The 23,505-nt window shown below is 38.6% G+C and overlaps 1 long non-coding RNA gene across 1 annotated transcript; it reads right to left on the bottom strand.

Annotated features, from left to right (window-relative positions):
• Nucleotides 1-13,631: 13,631 nt before the first annotated feature.
• Nucleotides 13,632-17,355, bottom strand: LOC116672639 (uncharacterized). Its single transcript, XR_004327607.1, has 2 exons — nt 17,234-17,355; nt 13,632-14,049 (listed from the first exon to the last, which is right to left on the bottom strand). It is a non-coding gene; the product is annotated as an uncharacterized LOC116672639 (long non-coding RNA).
• Nucleotides 17,356-23,505: the final 6,150 nt, after the last annotated feature.

Genomic DNA, 23,505 nt, shown 5'->3' with positions numbered 1-23,505 from the left:
GTGTGACGTGTGAACAAACTGAAGGTTAACATGGTGAATAAACAAATGGGAGCTAAGTATTTCTCTTTGTCTTTATTCCAGGGTTTCAGACTAAGCTGATGGAGAAAATGTTGAGTTTTCCTGCTGAAGCACCACAACGTGTAGAGTTGATGTTTAGAGGGAAAACTCCTTTTATAAAAAGATATCGCGGCAGACTTTGTTATCAGAGGTTTTACTTGTGATGTTTTTACATTTGGATTTCAGGACTGGCACCTGCAAATCTTACAAAATTAAATCCTGTGAACATTTTAAAAGGAAATACTGTTTGTAATAAGGACATAAAGTGTCCCATAAAATCAAGAATAAACCAAAGACAACACGTTTGTTTGGTAACAAAATTAAAAACAATTATATATCTGCTTACAAACGCATTAGGTAATTTAATTTAATAATAACCACTGCTGATAAATAGTCATTTGATAGAGCAACTTAAGTTAATAGCTATTTTACTGTTAAACAATGAACTGATCATTAATGTTCACTAAAGATGTTATTTTAAGTAGTTATTGTTGCACACATCATAACATAAAGTACATAAAGATCTTTAACAGGGGGTCTGCGACCCCTAGGGGGTCCTCAGAGTCACTGCAGGGGGGCCCCCAATTTATTGTTATTTTTTCAAAGTTTATTCAAAAATGTAAAGTCTTAACATGAATCCAACATTGTATTATTATATATTATATGTTGAATTATTAATCCCAAATAGGGAAATTACAGCAACAAGTTACAGGGGACATACACACATACGACCTCACACACATACCGAAAATACAAGATATTTACTAGAAATAATAAATAAACATACAAAAATAAGATAGAATGATAAGATATCAAAAGATAAAAATGCCAGAACTATTGAAATAACTTATACTTAGAGGAAAGAAAAGACCGTACACATATAAACAAGTGTAGAATAAAATGTAAAACCTACCTACACAACCAAATAAAATATGTATAATATTAAATATGAAGTGAGTATCATAACAGTGCAATATTGTAATATGTGAGGTAATGAGGGAGTTCTCACTCACAGTAGGTACAGGAAACTATTTTTTTTACTGTTACTATACCTGCCCTTTACGTTAGTTACTGTCATTTAAGAGTAATTAGTTATATTACAACATTACTGTCTCTAAATATTAATGTGTTACACTACTTTTGCGTTACTTTAGAGTTACTTTAGTTGGCCGTCCTCTCAGTGTGACACTCCCAGCTGAAATGTAACTTTTTCTCAGTGCATGTCACTCACAATACTTGTTAACTATATTTTATATTCATAGGACAAACCCATCTGTAAAACTCTGTTTATAATAGTATTCTTTTCTATATTTATTCATTACATATCCATGTCCTGTCCTTATGGAACCAGTGTATATCCTGCACCTGCTGCTATTGACCTTCTGGTTAGACCCAAACTGCATTTCGTTGCCTTGTACCTGTACCTGTGTAATGACAATAAAGTTGAATCTAATCTAATCTAATCTAATGTCAGAGGATTTACCAGGAGGATGTGTTGGGGCAAGAATGAGCAGCCTTCAAACTATGCACCTTTGGGGGTCGTTTTGGTTACGGAACAAAAGGTTCTGTTGTGTAAATGTGAAACTCCAACATCAATAGTTTAATTAGCATTGTATTGTCTTAGCCTAGACTAAGACCCCAGGGGCCAGGAGACAGAAAGTTACTTCCTGGTGTGAAACAATCAGGTTCTTTCTATATGTTAAATAGTTTTCAGTTCTAATTGATCTGGCAGAGACAGAGGGGGGTAGGTGAGACAGAAAAAGCCATCATAACCTCTTCACAGACAAAATGCATAGTAATTCCATCCTGGCTGCATCATACATACATACATACAGTTTATAACTTTATTATAACTCAACACGACCTTTCTGTTAAAGATTAAGATCATTTTTAAAACATTAAAGTCCGCGAAATTGCGTTCCCTAAACCCACCAGACTCCATGTAAATAATCAGTGATTTTAGCATCGTAAAGTACGGCTCCTAAAACCTCTCTGAGCAGCGCTGGCTCTGGCGGTCTGGAGCCTGCGGGTGTACTGTGTGCGACTATCGGCTCCGTTTTGTCAGCATTTTCTTTCTTTTATTCCAATTTCGGGTCTGTCAGTCACAGTGAAAACCGGGGACATTTCCGGGGAAAGATCCAGCCGGGGACAAGTCGCCAAAACCAGGGACGTCTGGTCACCCTACCCAAATATAATAGTGGTTACGTCAGTTCTACTTTACTTGTGCTCATTTAAAAACACAATCACTCATTACTTGTCTTTATTATTACTGTAAAGTCTTAAAAAAGCTGGAGCTGCTTTCCCCACTGTTTAGTTTGTGTAACGGTATTGTAGACTGAAGCAAAGCTAGCGGTTAGCCGGGAAGCTAACGGCGGTGGAGGCTAACCGTCCTCTTAATACATCAATTAGGATAACGGCTAACGGCTAACGGCTACAACTATGACAGATTGTGTACTGTATTAGCTAAGAGAACGGTTAGCATCGACCGGGAAGCTGACGCTAGTTTAGCTAACAGCTATTGCGGCTAACAGGCTGACAGCTTGATTCAGCCTAAAATAACGTTCCTCAAACTAAACAGTGGGGAAAGCAGCTACTGTTAGCTAAACTAACGTTAGCTGTCCGGTGGAGGCGAACAGACCTTCTTTAACTGATCCCTCTGATGCGGCTCAGCTTTTAAAAAATACTTAATGAATATTTAATTAAAATGTATTTTATTTTAGTTCGTTAAGGACATCATTTCAGCTGCGGCCTCCTCAATTGTCTGTAACTATCTAAAGACCATGGTGATATTGAACAAATAGCGCTGTTCTGCCGGTATGTTTTGCCATTTGAGCCCAGTTGACAGGTCTAACCCTATTTTACTAAACCGTTAACCCAACGTTTTTTTTTTTTTTCGGAGTTAAAAATAATTTGTTTCATGGAGAAATGTTATTTCATTTTCTCTGCCGTCGTTCGGTGATTTCATAAATGTAACACAGTATAGTTTGTTTATAAATAGCACAAAGGCAAAAAAAAAACGTTATATACAGTGTTATTTCATTTAAAATTTCAAAAGTGTATTTTGGCTCCCAGTGTTTTCTTTACTGTCTAAAACGGGTGCAAACGGCTCTTTGAGTGGTAAATGTTGCCGACCCCCGGTCTATGGGAACAGATCGTGCAGTGTCGAAAATCCACGTTTATCGTGAAATCATCTGCGCATGCGCGAACCTATTGCACATGCGCAGAACGGATCGTGCAGGAGGGACCGACACAGACTGTTTAGAGAAACTCGCACACACTGCACGAGGAGCAATGGCGCAGAAAGGAAGTTCAGCTGGACCAGGAGACATTCTCTTGTTCTTTCTGTCGGATCTAATAAGGATCCGGTGGCTACTCCTGTGGACACAGCTACTGCATGAACTGTATAAAGGTTTCTGGGATCAAGAGGATGAGAAGAAGATCTACAGCTGCCCCAGTGCAAACAGAGTTCACCCAGACCTGTCCTGCTGAAAAACACCATGTTAGCGTTGTGGTGGAGGAGTGAAGAAGACTTGTCTCCCTGATGAAGACTGCTTTGCTGGACCTGAAGATGTGGCCTGTGATTTCTGCACAGGGAGAAAAACTGAAAGCCCTCAAGTCCTGTAAGGACTGTCGGTCTCTTACTGTGAGAAACACCTTTCAGCTCATTTGGACGCAGCTCATTAAAGAAACACAAGCTGGTGGACCCTGCCAAGAAGATCCAGGTGGGAACCAACGTCTGTCCCCGTCATAATGAGGGGATGCAGATGTTCTGCCGTACGGATCAGAAGTTTATCTGTTATCTCTGCCCCTGGATGAACATAAAGGCCACGACACGGTCTCGGTTGCAGCTGAGAGGGCTAAGAAACAGGGAAGAGCTCGACGGGCGTCGACAAAACATCCAGCAGAGAATCCAGGACAGGGGAAAGAGGTGAAGCTGCTCACAGGAGGCCGAGGCTATCGATCGCTCTGCTGATGAAAGCGGTGGAGGACAGCGGGAAGATCTTCAAAGAGCTGATCGGTCTCCTGGAGAAAAAAAGCTCGACGTGGAGCAGACGATCAGATCCCAGCAGAAAACTGAAGCGAGTCAGTCCGAGAGCTTCAGGAGAAGCTGGAGCAGGAGATCCCCGAGCTGAAGGGGAACGACGGCGAGCTGATGAACCCTCAAACACAGAGGATCACAACCAGTTTCTGCAAAAAGTACTCCACGCTGCCCACCAATCAGCGCACCTACAACACAACCAGCACCAAAAATGATGCGCTGTGGTTCTTTAAGGGATTTGGACAGAGATGTGTCAGAGGTCGGAGCTAAACCTACAGGAAGTTCTGGCTGAGACATGGCAAATGTTAACACCAGGCTGGTTTTTAAAATATTCAAGTGCAATCACACGGCTCCAGACCCAGCATACTAAAAGGGTACTTTCTGAGGGGAACAGAAAGTAAGATTTACGACGGGACAGCTTTAAAATTTGTTTTTCACCCAGATTCGTACCCCTCAGGACCTGAGTGCAGAGAGCTGACTGGGCGTTTTTAAATGGGAGGTGGATTTGAGAGGGAAAGAGTTTGTGTAGCCGCGCTTTACAGCAGCATCAGCAGAAAGGGCAGCAGTACAGAATGTAATTTGGAGCGAAAACGCATCTGGGCTTTATCATTGTAGCCGGGGGTTTACTTTCGGTTTACAACAATGTCCAAACTCCCATCTCAGGTCCTCGGTCCTCAGGATCGGAGTGAAACTGGATCACGGGTGCAGGTACTCTGTTATTCTACAGCGTCTCTGAAAACCATGACGCTCCTCCACAGAGTCCAGACCACGTTCACTCAGCCTCTCCATGTTGGTTTTCGGCTTTCACATTACGAAGACACCGTGAGTTCTTTGAGCTCAAGAAGAAAGAAGTCATGTAAGGGTGTTTTGGTTTAACTCACACTTATTGAGTCCAATTGTTGTTGCTGAGAGATGATTTTCAGCCGTCAATCAAACATTATGACGTACTTTGACTTTCTTTTATTAGTTATTGTGTAAATGTGGAGTTTTTTTGGGGTTGCGCTCCTTCCTGCGTCTGTTTAGCCATGGAGGTATCACTGTCCATGAAGGCCGGGGTTTTAATGGTTTTCAATTTTTAATTAGGTTTTACTTTAGTTTTGCCTTTTTCAACTGTATTTTAGTTTAGTACTATAGTTTTGTCTGAAAGCCCATTTCTGATGGGAAATAATGATCATTTAAAGAAAGTATCATGACTTCTAGTTCTTTTTACATTCATATTGCAGAAAGGGCTTCCCTAGTTATCAGAGTGGTTTTATAAATATGCCTCTACAGTACATAGCCTAAATTAATTTAAAGTTTAAGGTTTGGGTTTTTGTTAAGGCAAGTTTTAAAGTATTAGACAAACATATACTTACAAAACAAAATGCTTTAGATAGTAGAGACTGTATACAGATGGTAGAGTTATCTTTATCGGTGGTGAAATAATTTAGTTAAAAAACTAAAATAAATGTATGTTCTTTTTTTTACCAGGCAATATTGATTGAGTTTAATTTTAGCTTTTATTTAGGTTTGTTTACTAGCAATATTTTAACTGCTAATTTTAGCTTTAATTTACTATAATAACTTTGATTTACATGTAAACCTCTTCTCTCTGTGCTCTAAATGTTTGATGAATATTTGATGAATATTGATGCATTTGCATGTTTTTGTTTCTCATCCACTGCGTTGGTTAGAAGAGAGAAAACTCCAGACGGACTTTTTTGTAAATATTCTGTTCTCACCACTTGGTCACATGACATGACATTACATTACATTACATATATTTGTTTGACCTGTTAGCTGTTATAAAACTGTTCATTATTATCTTCTACATAGCTCAGATTGAAAACAACAACTCCCATGATCCCACGCTACAACACAACCTCAGCAAACTGTGTCTTTCATTAGTTTTGATCGAGGGAAAATCACACATTGTGTGTTTAACAGATTTTACTGATGTGTGACGTGTGAACAAACTGAAGGTTAACATGATGAATAAACAAATGGGAGCTAAGTATTTCTCTTTGTCTTCATTCCAGGGTTTTCAGACTAAGCTGATGGAGAAAATGTTGAGTTTTCCTCCTGAAGCACCACAACGTGTAGAGTTGATGTTTAGAGTTAAAAACTCCTTTTATAAAAAGATATCGCGGCAGACTTTGTTATCAGAGGTTTTACTTGTGATGTTTTTACATTTGGATTTCAGGACTGGCACCTGCAAAGTCTTAGAAAATTAAATCCTGTGAACATTTTAAAAGGAAATACTGTTTGTAATAAGGACACAAAGTGTCCAATAAAATCAAGAATAAACCAAAGACAACAAGTTTGTTTGGTAACAAAATTAAAAACAATTATATCTGCTTACAAACGCATTAGATACAATTTAATAATAACCACTGCTGATAAATGGTAATTTGATAGAGCAACTTAAGTTAATAGCTATTTTACTGTTAAACAATGAACGGATAATTAATGTTCACTAAAGATGTTATTTTAAGAAGTTATTGTTGCACACATCATAACATAAAGTACATAAAGATCTTTAACAGGGGGTCCGGACCCCTAGGGGGTCCTCAGAGTCACTGCAGGGGGGCCCCCAATTTATTGTTATTTTTTCAAAGCTATTCAAAAATGTAAAGTCTTAAAATTATAATCAAACATTGTATTATTATAATATAAATGCCCAGTGATGATAGGTTACTGGCCTGTAGGTAAGGTGGTCACTAAGGTAACCATACACCGATACAGTTCCACACCAGTATGTTTAACATTAAAACATGATTTAAAAATCATGCCAACAGTTATTATTTTAATAGCTTAATTCTATGCAAACAAAGGTATGTATAAAGGCTTTAGGCCGCCCTACATGTTGTTGTGTAAGCCCAGTTAAACTTAATTCTATACAGTATACGTAGTAAGGGGTCCCTGCTCCGTCTCCTTCTCAGTTAAGGAGTCCTTGGTTTGAAAATGTTGAAGATCCCTAATATAGTGAATATTATAGTAAGTATTTATTAATGATAAACTACAGTGTGTGTTCATGGAAATTAAGGAACATGCAACAGTGTGAATCACTGCTGTTATTGTGGCACAGAGGAAGGAACTATATGTCAGTCTGCAAAACTTGTGATTCCTCACATCACACTTCAGTCATGTGTCACATCCTGTCACTCTGCACCTTCCTGCAGCCCCACCCGAATTTATCCAAACCCATCTAGACTCTTTCATCCCAGATCCTTCCACTAACGTGTGAATTGATACTTTACTAATCTCACATTGGAAAATGAATCTGTTACAGCAGCAAGTTACAGGGACATACACACATACTACCTCACACACATACCGGAAATACAAGATATATACTAGAAATAATTAATAACATTAAAAATAAGATAGATCGAAAAAAGATATCAAAAGATCAAAATGCCAGAACTACTGAAATAACTTATACTTAGAGGAAAGAAAAGACTGTACACATATAAACAATTGTAGAATAAAATGTACAACCTACCTACATAACCAAATAAAATATGTATAATAGTAAATATGAAGTAAGTATCATAATAGTGCAAAATTGTAATATGTGAGGTAATGAGGGAGTAATATTATGTTGCCATAGCTGCCCTTTACGTTAATCCTTATGTATTCTTGTGGTTGTTTGTTGTTTTGATTGTGTGTGTTGGTTGCTGCGTGTATCACAAACCAAAATATAATACATTATAGATTACTAGTTACTGTCACTTAAGAGTAATTAGTTATATTACAATATTACTGTCTCTGATTTGTAATGTGTTACACTACTTTTGAGTTACTTTCACTAACATAACAGGATAAATTGACTTGCAGCGCTTGTGAATTTCACCACTGGGTCAATAAAGTCTCCTGTGTATCTATCAGCAGCAACCCTGACTCTACCTTTAAAATAAGTTAATGTTTCACTGTATAATACCCACGGCTACATTTTTAAACTTTGAACGGGTTCACACAGTAGATAGCCACACACATATCAGATGATCTCTAAAATAGCCCTTGGTTCCTTGGTGGCTTACACACAAGCTGTTTGCCAGAGTAGTTGGCCAGCTCTCAGTGTGACACTCCCAGCTGGAATGAACTTAGAAGTTTTTCTCAGTGCGTGTCAGAGGATTTACCGGGAGGATGTGTCGGGGCAAGTGTGCCGTGGTTTTTGTGGTGGTCTTGACCTTTTTGTGGACTTTAACAGAGCGGGTGAGCACGGTTACAAGAGGCTACAGCCATACTCACACGTTTAGACTTGGAATTTTAACTTGCTAACTTGGTTGTTTTTGTCAGAGAAAGTAAGAATACCGGGAAACATAGTTAATTTATACTATAGTAACTATATTTCATATAGTTTTGGTGGTGTGTTCCCAGACTTTCTGATGTCCTAAGGAACTTTCCTTGGTGTTACTTTTAATTAAATGAAATATATACTGTTGTTGGCTTTCCCTGGAACGAAATAACATCCACCTTATGTCATGTGGAGGAGGAAAGCTCAGCCCGTAAGACTGAAACTATTTCCATAGATACTAGAGAAAGGTGTGTAAATAAAATCTCTATTACAAAGAAGTGTAACTAGCAACTCCCTTACTTTAGGTTTTATGAAACAATTCGTTAACACATAAATACTGTGATTGTTATTTACCAGAATCATACTTAGAAGTGCAGCCAAGGGGCAAAGTACTAATGCACTGGCATCTTACAAAACCAGTCTGAACGCATTGCTGTGCATTGCTGTACACACACACACACACACACACACACACACACACACACACACACACACACACACACACACACACACACACACACACACACACACACACACACACACACAACATACCATTAATGCTTTCATTTTAGTTTCCTTGTTACTGAAAAACAAAATGTAACCTCTTAAATCAACAAGAAACAATGTTATACTAACCTGCATCCTTCTCAGCCCAAATGTTTGGACTTTGCTGTCTTTTAAAAGTTTTGTTGTTTTCTAAACTTTTTCTACTTTTAACCCTTGTGCTGTCTTCCCGTCGTCTGCAGCTTTTTCTTTTTCTGGGTTCATACTGAAACCTTGTTTTCAACGTTTTGGTCGTGTTTTTCCAAACCATTGTTGCTTTTCCCCCTGATGTTTTTGTCAAATTCTTTCCGCATTTGACGTTTTTTGTGTTGATTTTTGTCCCTACCCATGTTTTTGAAGCTTTTTTTTTGGACAATTTAGTCCCTTCTTTTAATGCTCTTTCGTAAAAAAATTTTTTTTGAATGCTAATTGAATTAAACAACCAAATTTAAAGAAAGCAGTGGGCTGATCATTTATTTTACTTGTAAAGAGCGTGGTACAAGCCGCGCTATTTTTTGGAACATTTGGTTGAAAGACACTTTTGTGATAAAGATTTACTTTATTTCAAAATGGGTCATATTTGACCCGAGGACAACACAAGGGTTAAAGTTTTATGGATCAAATGACAGCTGACGGACAGTTAGCAAGAGGCTGGTGAATATAGTGAAGCATTTAGCCGTTAAAGAGACATACATGTCCTTCAGGAGTTGGTGGAGACTCAACCAGAGAAAAAAAATAGGTAATTATTGAGTCTGAATTTCTTGCCGTAACTCGGCAGAGACACGACGGACTACACGTTGGTCCCCGATCAATCATCGCTCGTCGTCTTTCAGGACGTGCATGACGATCGTGCATGGATCAAGAATGTAAAAAAAAAACAACGCTGACCAAAGCGGTGGGCCGAAAAAAGTTGTTTGCTATAATCTGGGTGATATTGTCTGAATCTGGTTTAACACGACTCACCGGGGGGGTTTCCGTCTCCTGGATGCCTAAAAAAATTTGTAAATCACCATAAAACTTTGGGGCAATACCCGGGTTTGACCGTTTTTACAGCTTGTTCTGTGCCCCCAAAGGGGCCCCAAAACAAATAATTAATGTATCTTTAATTTTCTGTCTGAATTTTTTTTTTATTTTAGAACAACAATTTATAAAAGCTAAATGAAAAGTAATTATTGTTAAGACTATTGCATTTAAGCAGTTTTGGAAAACCCCAACCAAAACCCTTTGGGAACGAAACCCAACGCAATTGTCTTTTTATGAAAACGACACAAAGTCTCCTCGGTGCCCCCAAAAGGACTCCCCATCTATTTTTTTTTGTTTTGCCCAAATCTGCCCCAGTTTTTTCAATTCACAGACCTGTAATCAGGCCCTAAACTAAACCCTTGATGGATGTTCTTTACGTGGGGTTTTTACAGTGGGGTTTTGTGTTTTCATGGAGAGCTGCATTTTTACCGGGCAGTTTCCACCCGGTATAAAGTCGTTCCACTGGATTCAGAGACAAAAAAAGACACTCCCCGGCCCATTCCAAAATATTACGACCGGGACCACCCCTTGGGGGCCCTCCGGGCCCGCGCTTCAGAGGGGGACGTCGCGGTTAAAACCAGATCCCCCGGGGAACGCCCGCCCCGGGAAAAAAGGGGGGGGGTTCAGGCCCAGGGAAAACAAGTGTTTACACCCACACCCGGGCAAAAGGAGACATTTATAAACCCAAAATGGGGGAAGGGTTATTAAAACCCACAGTTAAAAACAGAAAACAAATTTTAAAAGGTGCACTAGGTAAACCTTAATAATTTTACTTTTTCGTTCCATTTTTCCCTGAAACTGCCCCCTATGTTTAGTAATGACGAAAGTAATTAAAAAAACCAGTTTCCTTGGAAACCACCTACAGCCTGTAGTGAAATTTGAAAAAATCCCCCGGGCTTCGGTTTCAGATGCCCCAAATAAAGGCCCAAAGGGGGGTTTCAAAACGGGCATGCCCAATCACTGCTAAAAGCACACGTTTTTCATACCCTCCCATCCCTGTCCCACTGCGAGTGGGTTTTCCCCCTCCTTCACACCCTTCGTATCATACACAGCGCTCCCTTTTTGGGGGAGGGGTTTTAGGAACCTTTATGGGTTTGGGGGGGGAAAGGGGCATTTTGTCAATTTCAAATTTTTTTCCCAAAGTCTTGGATGCCACAATCCACCCCTTTTTAACTCTTTACGTTAATTTAAAAAGGTATCTTTTCAGAAGGTAGCTACTTTAAAACCCAACCCTTACCCCCCCGGGGGGGGTTCCCCCCGGTGAGGTGTCTAATTTTTTAAAGACCCTAACCCCCTGATGACCCGGGTTTCTATCACTGTTTCCGGGTTGCATGCAAGGGGTCACTTCAAAATTTTACAGAAATTTAAGAAAAACAGGGAAACCCCTACTCTTTTCCAAATTCTTGGGGTAAATTTCACAATGTAAAAAGGGTTTTAAACCCTGTTAACTTAGACATTAATAAGAAAAATAAGAGAGAAAACTGTCATGCTACATTAAAGGGGCCCTTAATTTTTACCAAAGATTCAAAGGAAAGAGAGAAAATGATCCCCCCCGTATCCCAAAATTTCAAAACCTTCCCAGTTGTAAAAATCCCGTGCAGTTAGGGACAAACCCTTTCCTTTTTTCTTAAACGACCCAAAACGCTTGGAGCAAAAATTTGTGTTGAGGGGAAAGTGACTAAATGGGGGTTCCCGAGTGAGTTGTATTTATGTGTGATGATGTCCCCACAGTAAGCATTTCATTGTAGTGAGATCATTTTTTTTAACCTTGACCTCTTTGTATACTATGATAGGTTAAACAATTAGATCAAAAAGAACAAAAAACTACATTATATTAAATCCTAACCCCTGTATATCGTATAGTCAGTTTCTTACAAAATCACAGCCCTCGTATTCCAATTCACCTTTTATCTCTCCAACTTACTCAGTGACGTGTGAACGCACACTGAAGTGCATGCAAGTAGACTACAGGTGAGTAAGAAGTGTTGGTTCTGTGAGGGACACTTCAACTTTCTTTTCGGTTCAGGGACAAGAACACACTTTTAAAGCAGCAGGTTCAGGCTCTTTTTAGGTCGGACTATAAGTGAGTAAATACAGGGTGTTGTCACATTGCAACATGAGAAAACAAAATGTCGAGTGTGTAGAGCTCTCTGAGCTACGGCACACAAATAACAAGCTGATAAGGTTTTACTTCCTGAGACTGAAAGTAATGCAAGGTCATCCAGCATATAAGGGCACCTGCAAACTCAACCTAGTCTTTTGTGAGAAACCTACTGTGCTGATTGCAACAAAAAACACAAAAATAACATAATAATAATAACATCTTAAAGAGAAATTTATGATTCTCTTAAAACTGCCTGACTCTTAGTAGTGGTGGTTTATCCACCACACTAGTTCTTCTTTTAATTCATACATTTGCAAGTTAACTTTACTATTTATTTTCCTAGAATTATTTAAACTATTGTTTTGTATCCATGTTGCTAAAACATATCAGAACTTTCTAGGGTAAACAATTTAAGATGAAGATGTGATGAGAACGGGGTAATACGAATGAGCAGTGTGTGTGTGTGTGTGTGTGTGTGTGTGTGTGTGTTTAGTCCCGTTTGATTGGCAGATCAATCAAGGCAGAAATAACAGCCAAGAAAATGTCTCCTTGTAGTTTTGCTCATTTAAAGCTAATGTACTTGTTGTAGTCTGGAGTTTGCACCTTCAGGGTTGAAAGCACTTCACTGGAAGTCGCTTTGGATAAAAGTGTCAGCTAAATGACTTGTAATGTTATGTAATGTAATGGAAGAGAGCTTCAAAAGTCTCCCACATCTCTACTAGGGGTGGGGGGTGGGGGGGGAAATCGATACAGCATAGTATCGCAATATTTTCAGTGACAATACTGTATTGATACACAGGTGGCAAGTATGGATCTGTTATTATATATTATATATTATATATGTGTTTGTCAGTTTTTCCCATTTTGCAGCAATAACATTGAAGTGAGATGAACAAACATAGAAATGTTTCTTTTTAGATAAAACAGATGTTGACAAAGTTTCCTTTTGGGGACGTCATTTGAAATTGGGAAAAAATTTGAAGTTGAAAAAAAGGTTATAAATTGTAATATATCGCAGAATATTGCAATATGTTTAAAATCGCAATAATATCGCATTGCGGCATAAGTATCGTGATGATATTGTATCGGGAGGTGTCTGGTGATTCCCCCCCTAATCACTACTAATCTTTTTTGTTTTTCTTGTAGCTCCGGTTGATAAAGTGGACATTCAGCAGGTAGAGAACAGGATCACCTGCAGCTCAGAGGGGGTCTACCCTCAGCCTGAGCTCACCTGGTCCACCAGCCCTCCGTCTAACATGAGCCTGGAGAACAAACCCACAGTCCAGCAGACAGACCAGCTGCTCTACAACATCAACAGCTCTCTGATAGTCTCAGGTACTGATCTGGTCTACAGCTGCACTGTCAGGACGCGCTCAAACAAGAGGACAGCCACTTTGAGGCGATTGTGTGAGTATTGTTGTTGATATCCGTCCTTTATTGAGTTAAACAAAGAATCCTCTTTACTGCAAACTAACCGAGAAACGAAAAAGGACAACCATAAAACTTGTTTTTGTGTTGTATCATTCAGCTTCTATCAATGGTTCCAGCAGTGAAACAACGATCCCCTGCGAGTCCTTAAACCCTCCACTAACAGGCCTCGTTTGGAGGTTCAACCACAGTCAGATCATCCTGACCCAGACCGGAGACCACGTCCCCTACACAGTCTCAGAGGAGTGGAGGCAGCAGGTGAAGAGTGTGTCCGAGTCAGGCAGCCTCACGCTAAAAGACTTATCTTCAGATCAAGACGGGATCTACACGTGTGAACTGAGTAATGCTGAGGAGACCTACGTAACCAACACTCTTCTGAGGATAGAGAAAACTCCAGGTAAGGTAGAAGGAGGTGGGAACTGTTAGTCTTAACAAGAACTGTTAACATGTGAAATAATAGTTTTAATCCACACTCAGTACTTACAGTTCAGAAAGAGAGTTACTCACTGTGCTGCTGAGGTGCTCCATGAAATCATAAACCATCAATTCCAGACAGGGTTCAAACTTCTGCACAACCTGCAAAAAAAACATCAATAACACTGAGTACTTTAACAAGCACTACTAAAATTTGAGATACTTGTACGTTAATTATTTCCATTTTATGCTACTTCTACTCCCCAGTACAACCTTAGAGAGAACTATTCCACTACATTTATTTGACAGTTTTAGTTACTTTTTGCAGATTGAGATTATTACAAAATGTAAATATTAGATACTAGAAAGTGAATTTCATTCCATTATTCATTCATTACAACTAACATAACAGAGTCTGATACAGATAACAGACTTCCCTAACATTAGTTATTTGTAGTTATTTATGAGTACTCACTAAAATAATATGATAATAATTTGTTTTGTTGTCACAACAGAACATCAAAATATATTAAAGTTCTGAGAGCAGAAGATATATAACTTAAAGTTCTTTAAACAAAAACAACAACAACAAATCAGTGTTAAATAAAAGGATTTTTTTCAGTTATTGCTCTTCAACGTATTCCGTTAAAACAAATCTAAGGAAAATGGTATCGTGAACTTCTAATCATGTATGGTTACATCCCTAGTGGTTGGATTTGAAAATACAGCAACCCGCCCATCGTAAAGGTTCACATTACAGCTCGATGTTACGCTAGTTGTTGCTGCACGTGTGGTGGTTTGTTTGAACGATTAATTAACTGAATATTTTTTTGTTTTTAGGCACTGCTAATGTTGCAGGCATTGCAATTATAGTGGTTGTTGCCATTTTGTTTGTAGTCTTGCTGGTGCTATTCTACAGAAATAGAAAAAAACTTACAAACTGCAAAAAGTGTAACAAGGTAAATAGCAATACTGCCAACATCTTAATTCCTTTTGTGTGTGTAGTTTGTGCTAATGCTAACTTAATGTACTTTGGCCTCAGGGAACCAGGAACCAGAAGGACAGTGGCAACGTTCTTGAAGATGTACCCTTAAAGTAAGTTAAGTATTCAGTATATTTTGTGATAACAATAGCACTGCTGCAGTAAAGGAGAATATGACATTAATAATAATAATAACATAGTGGCCAGAGCAGCAACCCGTTGATGCCGCTGTCGCTTCTATGTCACCCGGATCATTTGTCTGATTGGTTGAAGGATTATCCAATTACGTACAGAGTCATTATGCTCGTGGGTCACGCCACGTGTAGAGAAAATACAGAGCAGATTCCCCAGACTAACGTTCTATCTTAAATCTTAAAAGATTGAGCTTGGTCTGGTGATATCCAGACTAATTAAACATTGCTCCTCAGTAAAAAGTTGATTCTAGCCTGATTTATGAATAAGAATCTGTAAAGCAGCATGTTTTTAAGGATTCATTCCCTGGAGGGGATGTCAGTTTCCTTTTTTAACATTGACGCCAGGCGACTACAGCTTAAACATTTTGGCATTTTTAACCCATGCAAAATCATGTGTTTTATTTGTTTGCATGCACCCATTCAGGTGTCAGGTAGCAAAGCATAACAAAATGAACCAATTTAACCTAAAGTGACTCAATAAAATGAGGTCAAAACAAATGTCCTCATGTTTGCTGTGATAGTTTCCTCTGCAGAAGTTAATAATGAAGAATAAATGGGAGATTGGGAGTTCGTGGTGTTTCAGGACTGAATTCTGTTCATTTTTGTTTACAGGACAAATAATGAAGAAAACAACGTGAAAAAATAAAGCTTGAAAAGAAAAACACGTCTCCCAACAGCACTACAACCCACAGCTCTGGAGAAACCAAAGACACAAGTGTTACTGCACTAATGAACAAGAGAGGTTCCACATAAACAGAGCTGGAGACAAACGTACCTCTACACCGGGAAATGAAGGATTAAATGATGTGAACACTACACAACCTCCGGGATCTCAGGAAATTTCTCCCCCACTGGAAACTCGAGGTTGCAAAGACAAAATTAACTAAAGTTGGTAGTTGAAATCATTTGAAGTTTCAGTGGGAACACAAGAGAGAACGAGACCTTCAGGTTTGTTTTTGGGAGGAATTCAGCAAACATGTTTATCCACACTGATAAATGAAGGACAAAGCCGCTTTAACTGTAAGACTGCACTATGTTGTTTCTGACACTACGTTTTTTTTTTTACATATTTACTTTTGTGAGAGACTTTGTCCTGTTTAAGCACAGCTCCAAACTCAAATTGATTCGTCACATGAAATTAAACATGGTACAATTGCTATGAAACGTAATCCCATCTTGTGCACGATTCATCATAATAGAATAGAACTGGAGAAAGGGGAAAAGGCTTTGAAGGCTATTTAAGGAGATACGCAGAACTTTCTCAGGCGTCTGGGGTGAAACCCACGTCAGACCCTCTGTGATGAAGGTAACTGAAGTGACGACCCGTTGATATTAGTCATCCACAGCACTACAAAATAGGGTCTGGCTAGTCCACACAGCATTGCAGGATGAAAGAAAAACATGTTCTGGTTACCATCTTGGGCGGTGCTAGGCGCCGGACGCAGCAACAGGGCTGCTGCAAAATAACCTTGGGAGAACTTGTTTTGGTGCGTGCGTAGGGAGGCGAGCTCTGGAATTAAAAAAAAGCATGAGTCAGATAATTCATTAACTCATACAGAAAGTGTGAGTGAGGGCTGCAGTTAGCCGACTTTTCACAGCTAAATCATCAGCGCTGTTAGGACATCTCTTAAAAAATATGATGAATTACAATTTACGCTACAACACAAATCTCAAGAAGTATACCTTTTAAATCTGAGAAAGTAAAAGTACACTACTTCATTGTTGGTCATGCTAATTTGCTTTCATATTTGCACTTGTGTTAAATGTTTTCTGAACTACTTTAGCAACTATTAAATGGAGTGCCATGAATGTACAGATGTTTAAGTTAAGATCCCAAGAGAAGTTTTTTTTTTTCCTATTGCCACTAGATGAGGGCTGGAGTGACCATGATTAAACGTGTCAGTTTTGACTGTTATTTTTTTAAGTCTCTTTTATGTTCAGTAGACCTATGTCTGTGTCGACATAACTCCATGTATTGACTTTAGTTTTATTACATGCATTCAGCAGTCATATGTTTTATTTTTGATACCACTTATCTCTATTGTAAAATAAAGCAAAATTCATCTGAGCTCAACAGAGTCTCTGAAAATGACTCCACATGCAGACATACATCACACACGGAGGTGTTTGACTGCCTACAAATACAGGACCAACACAGTGTTTTACTGACCTCTTCTGGATGAACGTTTTGTTTTCTTGCTGCTGATTTCAGTGAGGTCACTTTTCCATGACGACAGCGAGGTGACGACTTTTACAACTGCAGGTCCAAGCAGAACAACCAGCATTAGTTGAGTAAATCAAGACAGAAAGAACGAATCCTGTGTATTTTGGAGCATGAATGGAAGTGTGTGTGTGTGTGTGTGTGTGTGTGTGTGTGTGTGTGTGTGTGTGTGTGTGTGTGTGTGGTGTTGTGGGGGGGGGGGGGTTATCACAAGAGGCCTCACGATATATTGCAATATTTATGATACAACTGTAATTTTAAGCATATTGCAATATATTGCAATTTATTACCTTTTTAACAACATAAAGATTCCCAATTTTGAATTACGTCACCAAAGTGAAACTTTAACATCTGTTTAATATAAAAGAAACATTTTTTATACCACTTCAATTTTATTGCTGCAAAATGGGACAAACTGACCAACACATACTGCATATAATAGATTGATACTTGGCTTCGGTGAAGTGACACAGTATTGCCACTGAAAATATAGCGATACAATGCTGTATCGATTTTTCCCCCCACTCCTAAATGGAAGTGGAGTGGTTTATGTGTATTTGTACTTTTTAGTAATCAACACTAACCATGAAATTAATGTTTTATGTTGATTAGTGTCCTTAGGGGTTTGACAAGGTTTTGTATTTGTCCAAAAGCTTGAGCAAGTTCCTCAAACAGAACATTTGATCAGTCAGTGGAAATAAAAACAGGAGCTGTGTGTCCTTCCTGAAGTAGAGTCACATCAGTTTGTCCCTAAATGTACCAGTGGAAGGTTGGAGCCATAAAGTCTGAAAGACCCAGTTGTCCAGAGATATGTGTGTGTATATGTATCGATAAGGCTGCAGGGTCAGACCATCTTCTCTTTGTAGGTGACCAAAGGCACCAGGTTGTCTTTGGCAGCGAAGATAAATGACCGATAGAGACTCTGAGGCATGAGGGACAAATGTAGAAAAAACATAGAAGTGGCTCCAACTCCTCTGTGTGTTAAGATTAATAGTTTTGCTAAGATTAGACACGGTTTCCAAACAAGGTCTCCTTTTGCAGGGGAAAGACAATATAATGTCTATTGTTCTGCCTTTTCTATTGTTTTTTAATGTATGAATACTCTGTACAGCGTCCTTGAGTGCCGAGAAAGGAGTCTTTAAATAAAATGCATTATTATTATTATTATTATTATTATTATTTATAAGATCAGGGTGAGAAAGTCTGCGATGTTGCTGCTGTAAACATTGTGCAACTGCCTACCTTATCTCCACCTTATGCTCCGCAGAGTGTAATAAAAATACACCAAAAACCAACCTTGGTTGATTTCATCAAGCTGTCTTTATTTTCACTTCCAAACTTTTCCTCTCCTGCTGAACAGAAAACTTCCACAACAGCCTCAGTGAACCTCTTCTTCATCTCTGTCAATCTCCACCATTTGTTTTTCTTGGTTATTAATTAAATTATGTTTCTTTCTTTATCTTCACCACTCCTCTGAAGGTTTGCAGGTCTGTGCCTCTGCAGGTCTGTTACGGTTTTATTTTATTGCTGATGATACTGTATGTCCTGATTTTTAAAAAAGCCTGATACCATTGACTTGTCAATTATTATTATTATTATTGTTATTGTCCTAAAAAACTAAATGTCTTGCAGCTAAATTGTACATAATCATAATAACCATTACAGCCCTTCAGCCTCCACAGCATTACCACTCTCTCTTCTGGTCTGGGTGACTTATTAAATGTTTTATTGGCCTTTAATTTAAGTGTACTTTGTTACTTAGAGTGGTTCTCTCACATGCCCCCAAGATAAGGTGCTTCCTTTTAATATCTAGATAAGGGTATTATATCCTCCAGACTCCACTATTGTAATAACCTTTATGATGGTATCAGCAGATAAAACATCCAAAGTCTAACTTAAACATCACTCCAGTCCTTGCTGATCTTAACTCGCTAAACTGAGATTTAGGATTTATTTTAGTCTGAAACTGCTTGTTTTTTTAGCCTCCTGTCTTTATCAGTGATCCACTAACTCCCTACGAGCCTCATCTCTGCTTATGATCTTTTAAACCTCTTCTTAGGACTCTTTATCTCATGGCGTCTTAACTTTGTTAATTGTTGTTATTCCTTGGTTTATAACGCAATACATGATGTAGTGTTGTTTTTAAAGAGGTGATACATATATATATATTGTTTATAGTTTAAGAATTAATTGTGCTTAATTGAATGAAAGGTGGCCACACCCAGGTTTCAACACAGACTTGGCACATATTTATTACTTCTGCAATGTGAGTACACTTGAGATTACGTCAGATGACTCAGATAGAGCAGTAGGCCGGCCTCGGTGGATTCATTTTGCGTGCAGGAAATAAAACTGAATACTTGAGCTATGGCATCAAGACACAGTAGTCACACCAGTTGGACGGCCTAGGTGAGCGTCCTAAGAACTGGATTTATTTCTGTTTAGGATATCAAACATTATCAACAGAGGAGGTTCAACAGGAGGATGACTGGGAGTAAGTGGGTCGTGTTGGTGCTGGTCCTGACCTTTCTGAGTCCTGCAAGAGGAGGTGAGTTCACAGCCCATCTGATCTTATTCCGGTCTGAAACGAGATACAGTCACAGACGTTAGTCCAAGTTCTCATGGTTACTTTCACCAGAGAACAGAAGCAGGATTTAATCATTCAGATAGGTTAGGGTTATGTGCCATTGTTTTAAGCTATTATCTGGAACAAATACATGAGTTTAGTTTGTGCTACCTAGGGAACATTTTCACATGAAAGTTGTTCACAGCAACCGACGTGAGGTCATACCGTCGGTTGTTGAGTTTCACTGGACTGAGCGTGATAACCTTTCCTTATATGGAGGTGGAAATGCATCTCAAAATCTTGGTACGTAACTCTGAAACTATATGCATCTCAGCAACATGCCACTTAGATGGAAAGACATCTTTCCCTAATGAACTGTAATTTATAACATTTTTCATGTGTAAAATTTAGAAACATTAACCTAAAGCCCTTGTGTTTGTATTGTTTTTAACTTTAGGATGTTCACTAGAGTTTAAAATAAAGATCTGTTGGTTGGAACAAAGTTTGTCCACACAGCATGAGTTTATATAGATTGACTCACTGATATTTAACTTATAAACGAATTAAAATAACCGTAATATCTACAAAAGTGCAAAACACTTCTTTTAATTTAGGTCAAATGTGAAATGGCAAAGATACAAACAGAATCTTGCATTAGGGAAATATTGATAAATAGATATAAAGAAGTAATTGTATTTGTTGTAACAAGTGGACAAAAGTAAATTATATCTGCTGTATGTAGTAGGAAGGGGGGGGGGGCTGTAATTATCATGTCAGCTGTCTAACTGGAATCCTGTCGGGGTGCATTCCTACACTCACACGACACATAAACACACACACACACACACACACACAAACAAACACACAGGGTGAAACCTGAGCTCAGGTCTACAGAGTAAGAAAATGAATTACATACAAACACAAACTTGGACATGGAAAACATTTTCATCAACAATTAGATATAAATACAGCAGGTAACAAGTGGAGTATATTAAATAAATCAGCTGTAAAGGGAGCGAGGGCTGAAATGATGATTATGTCATGATACATCTTACTGTCACACACACAGACACACAGACACACACAAACACACACACACACACACACACACACACACACACACACACACACACACACACAAACACGCACAGTGAATATAGAGATCAGCTGGGTTTAACAGCTGTTTTAAATTCCTGAGGAAAGTATTTCCTCGTTACTGAAGAATGTTGCCTCGGCTACCTGAACAATCCAACCCACGTCTCTCTCATCTCTTATCGTTGTATTTACTGTAAATCCTTTTCTTTCCAATTCAATTCAGTTGTTTTTCTATCTTTCCAAAATAATTCATAACTTGCAATATGTTTTGTTCACTGATGCAAGACAATAAATGTAAATGTGCAACCATGAATTGTGTGTATGTGTTTCATGTGAGATGCTTTAAAAACATACATGTGCATATGTAACCATGTAGATGTGACCCTGAGGTAGCAGAGATAGAGCAGTGTTTAGTTACAGACTACATATCACAAATAAAACCTCATATCTTCTAGAGCAGGGTTCCCAAAACTTTCAGCCCACGACCCCCAACAGTAACGGTGCATGTGACTAGCAACCCCCCACTACAAAACGTATGTAAACATCATATGACATATATATATATAAGAAGCACTATAGTGTGAAAATCAAAAGAGCTGTTCCCTTTGATTTATTTGCTTGGTTATTAGTTAAATTTAGCACTAGTTTTATCTTGTGTTAAAATCATGGCTAATATATGCATTTCTATCGTTTTAAAATTTTGTTTTATTCTGGAAATCAACTTGCGACCCCCCTCTCTGACTCACGACCCCCCTGTGGGTCTCGACCCCCACTTTGGGAACACTGTTCTAGAGTACAGTACAGTGTGTGTTAGGTTTACTGTAGGATGTGTGCTGTTCTTGTTGCATCGTTTCTATATTTGCAGCACGTTTGTGTATTTAGTTGTGTTGTGTGTATTTGCAGAGCGTTTGCTAAATGCTGCGCGTGTGTTGTCAAATTAATGAGGATGTTTTCTTAATTGGCTTTTTTTTTGTCTATTTGCATGTGTTTTATTAAGCTGCAGTATGTTTGCCCCTGTTGGCCAACGTAGATATCTACATTTTTACGAAGTAATTAAATAGATATTAAGGATTGACTGAAATGTGTTGAATGAAATGTGACCACCATCTTCTTCAAAACAAAAAGACATGAACTGATCTGTAATACAAACAAATAGTTTTCTTTAATTAAGCCTGGACTTTTTTGGAAACAAAATCATGGATTAGGAAAAGGTTTTTTATTTATGACTCAATATGAAGTAATGGTAGGCCTAGCTAACAAGTGGACTATAGAAAAATTAACTAGGCCTACATTATGTCGTGGAGTATTTAAAGAAAAGAAATTGTCCTCTCCAAATATATTTATCTTTTCCAACACATCCCTGTACAAGCTTTTCGACAAGCTGGAAAGAGCAATGTCTAAATTTCTATGGGGCAGCAAACCTGCTAGGACCGAAAGGCGACATTACAGTCTACAAAGGGGGTCTGGAGCGCCCTAAATTCAGGCAAAACTACTGGGCAGCTAACCTGCAAAAACTTGTACTGGATGAGTGACAACTGTGCCTCTCTACAAGAGTCACTGCCCGATGGGAGGCGAGTGCAGATCTGAGTTGCGCATGTGTCACTTTGCGACAAGTAGCATATAAGATGCTAACGAGAGACTTCTGTAATGTCAATTCAGTAAAAATGGACCCACTTAACCAATTTCGATCACTAGCTGTGTTTCCATCCACACGTTTTTATTTGAATTAAGTGATATTGAATAAAAGAAATGCTTCATGGAAACAGTAAAATTCGATGGAATTTTATGAATATTGACTCAAAGGATTTTCTGTTGATAGATTTATGATGATTTGTGAGATAAACGCTGATGGAAACGTTATTTGCCGAATAAATAATAAAATGCGATTAAGTTTTAGGTCATTTTATAGTGGCAACCCACCACAAAAACTTTGTGGGTAGTTAGGGGACTTGAAGGGAAGTGACACATTGTTCTCACTATGCTCTGTTCACCATGGCCTGTGCTATATGTCATTTGTTGTCAAAATTTAAATAAAAAAAGTATTAAGAAAATAAAGATTAAGGGATTTGCAAGATAAATCTGCCGGGCTGCAAGATGATCAACAAGTTTGCAATTAAGACAGGTATTATTTCTTCTACATATAATCTTGTGTATTTTTTCTGACTTTATTCAAACTCTTTCTCCTGTGAAATACTAGTGGGTTTTATATTTTCAGACCTCTAAACCTATTTCAATGAAACATATGCTACCTGGTATGCTGTTGTTGCAACTGATTGACAGCTCACTTGGATTCAGATGATTTTCTCTGAACTGAACTGAACTTTGATGGATGTCTCTTTACCTGATGTGTTGCAGATGCCTGAGGTGTCCTGTGATTTCATGGAGAGCTGCGTCTTACCGTGCAGGTTCCAGTCTGGTGATGAAGTGGTCCTCCACTGGTATCAGATGTCAACAAAAGACACTCCGGCCCATTCCTACTATTACAACCAGGACCAGCTTGGACTCCAGGACCAGCGCTTCAGAGGCAGGACGTCGCTGTTCAAGGACCAGATCTCCAGAG

This window comes from Etheostoma spectabile, chromosome 22 (assembly GCF_008692095.1).
Source record: "Etheostoma spectabile isolate EspeVRDwgs_2016 chromosome 22, UIUC_Espe_1.0, whole genome shotgun sequence".
NCBI lineage: Eukaryota > Metazoa > Chordata > Actinopteri > Perciformes > Percidae > Etheostoma > Etheostoma spectabile.
The sequence above is the reverse complement of the archived record's forward strand: the minus strand, read 5'-3'. Positions and strand labels throughout refer to the sequence as shown.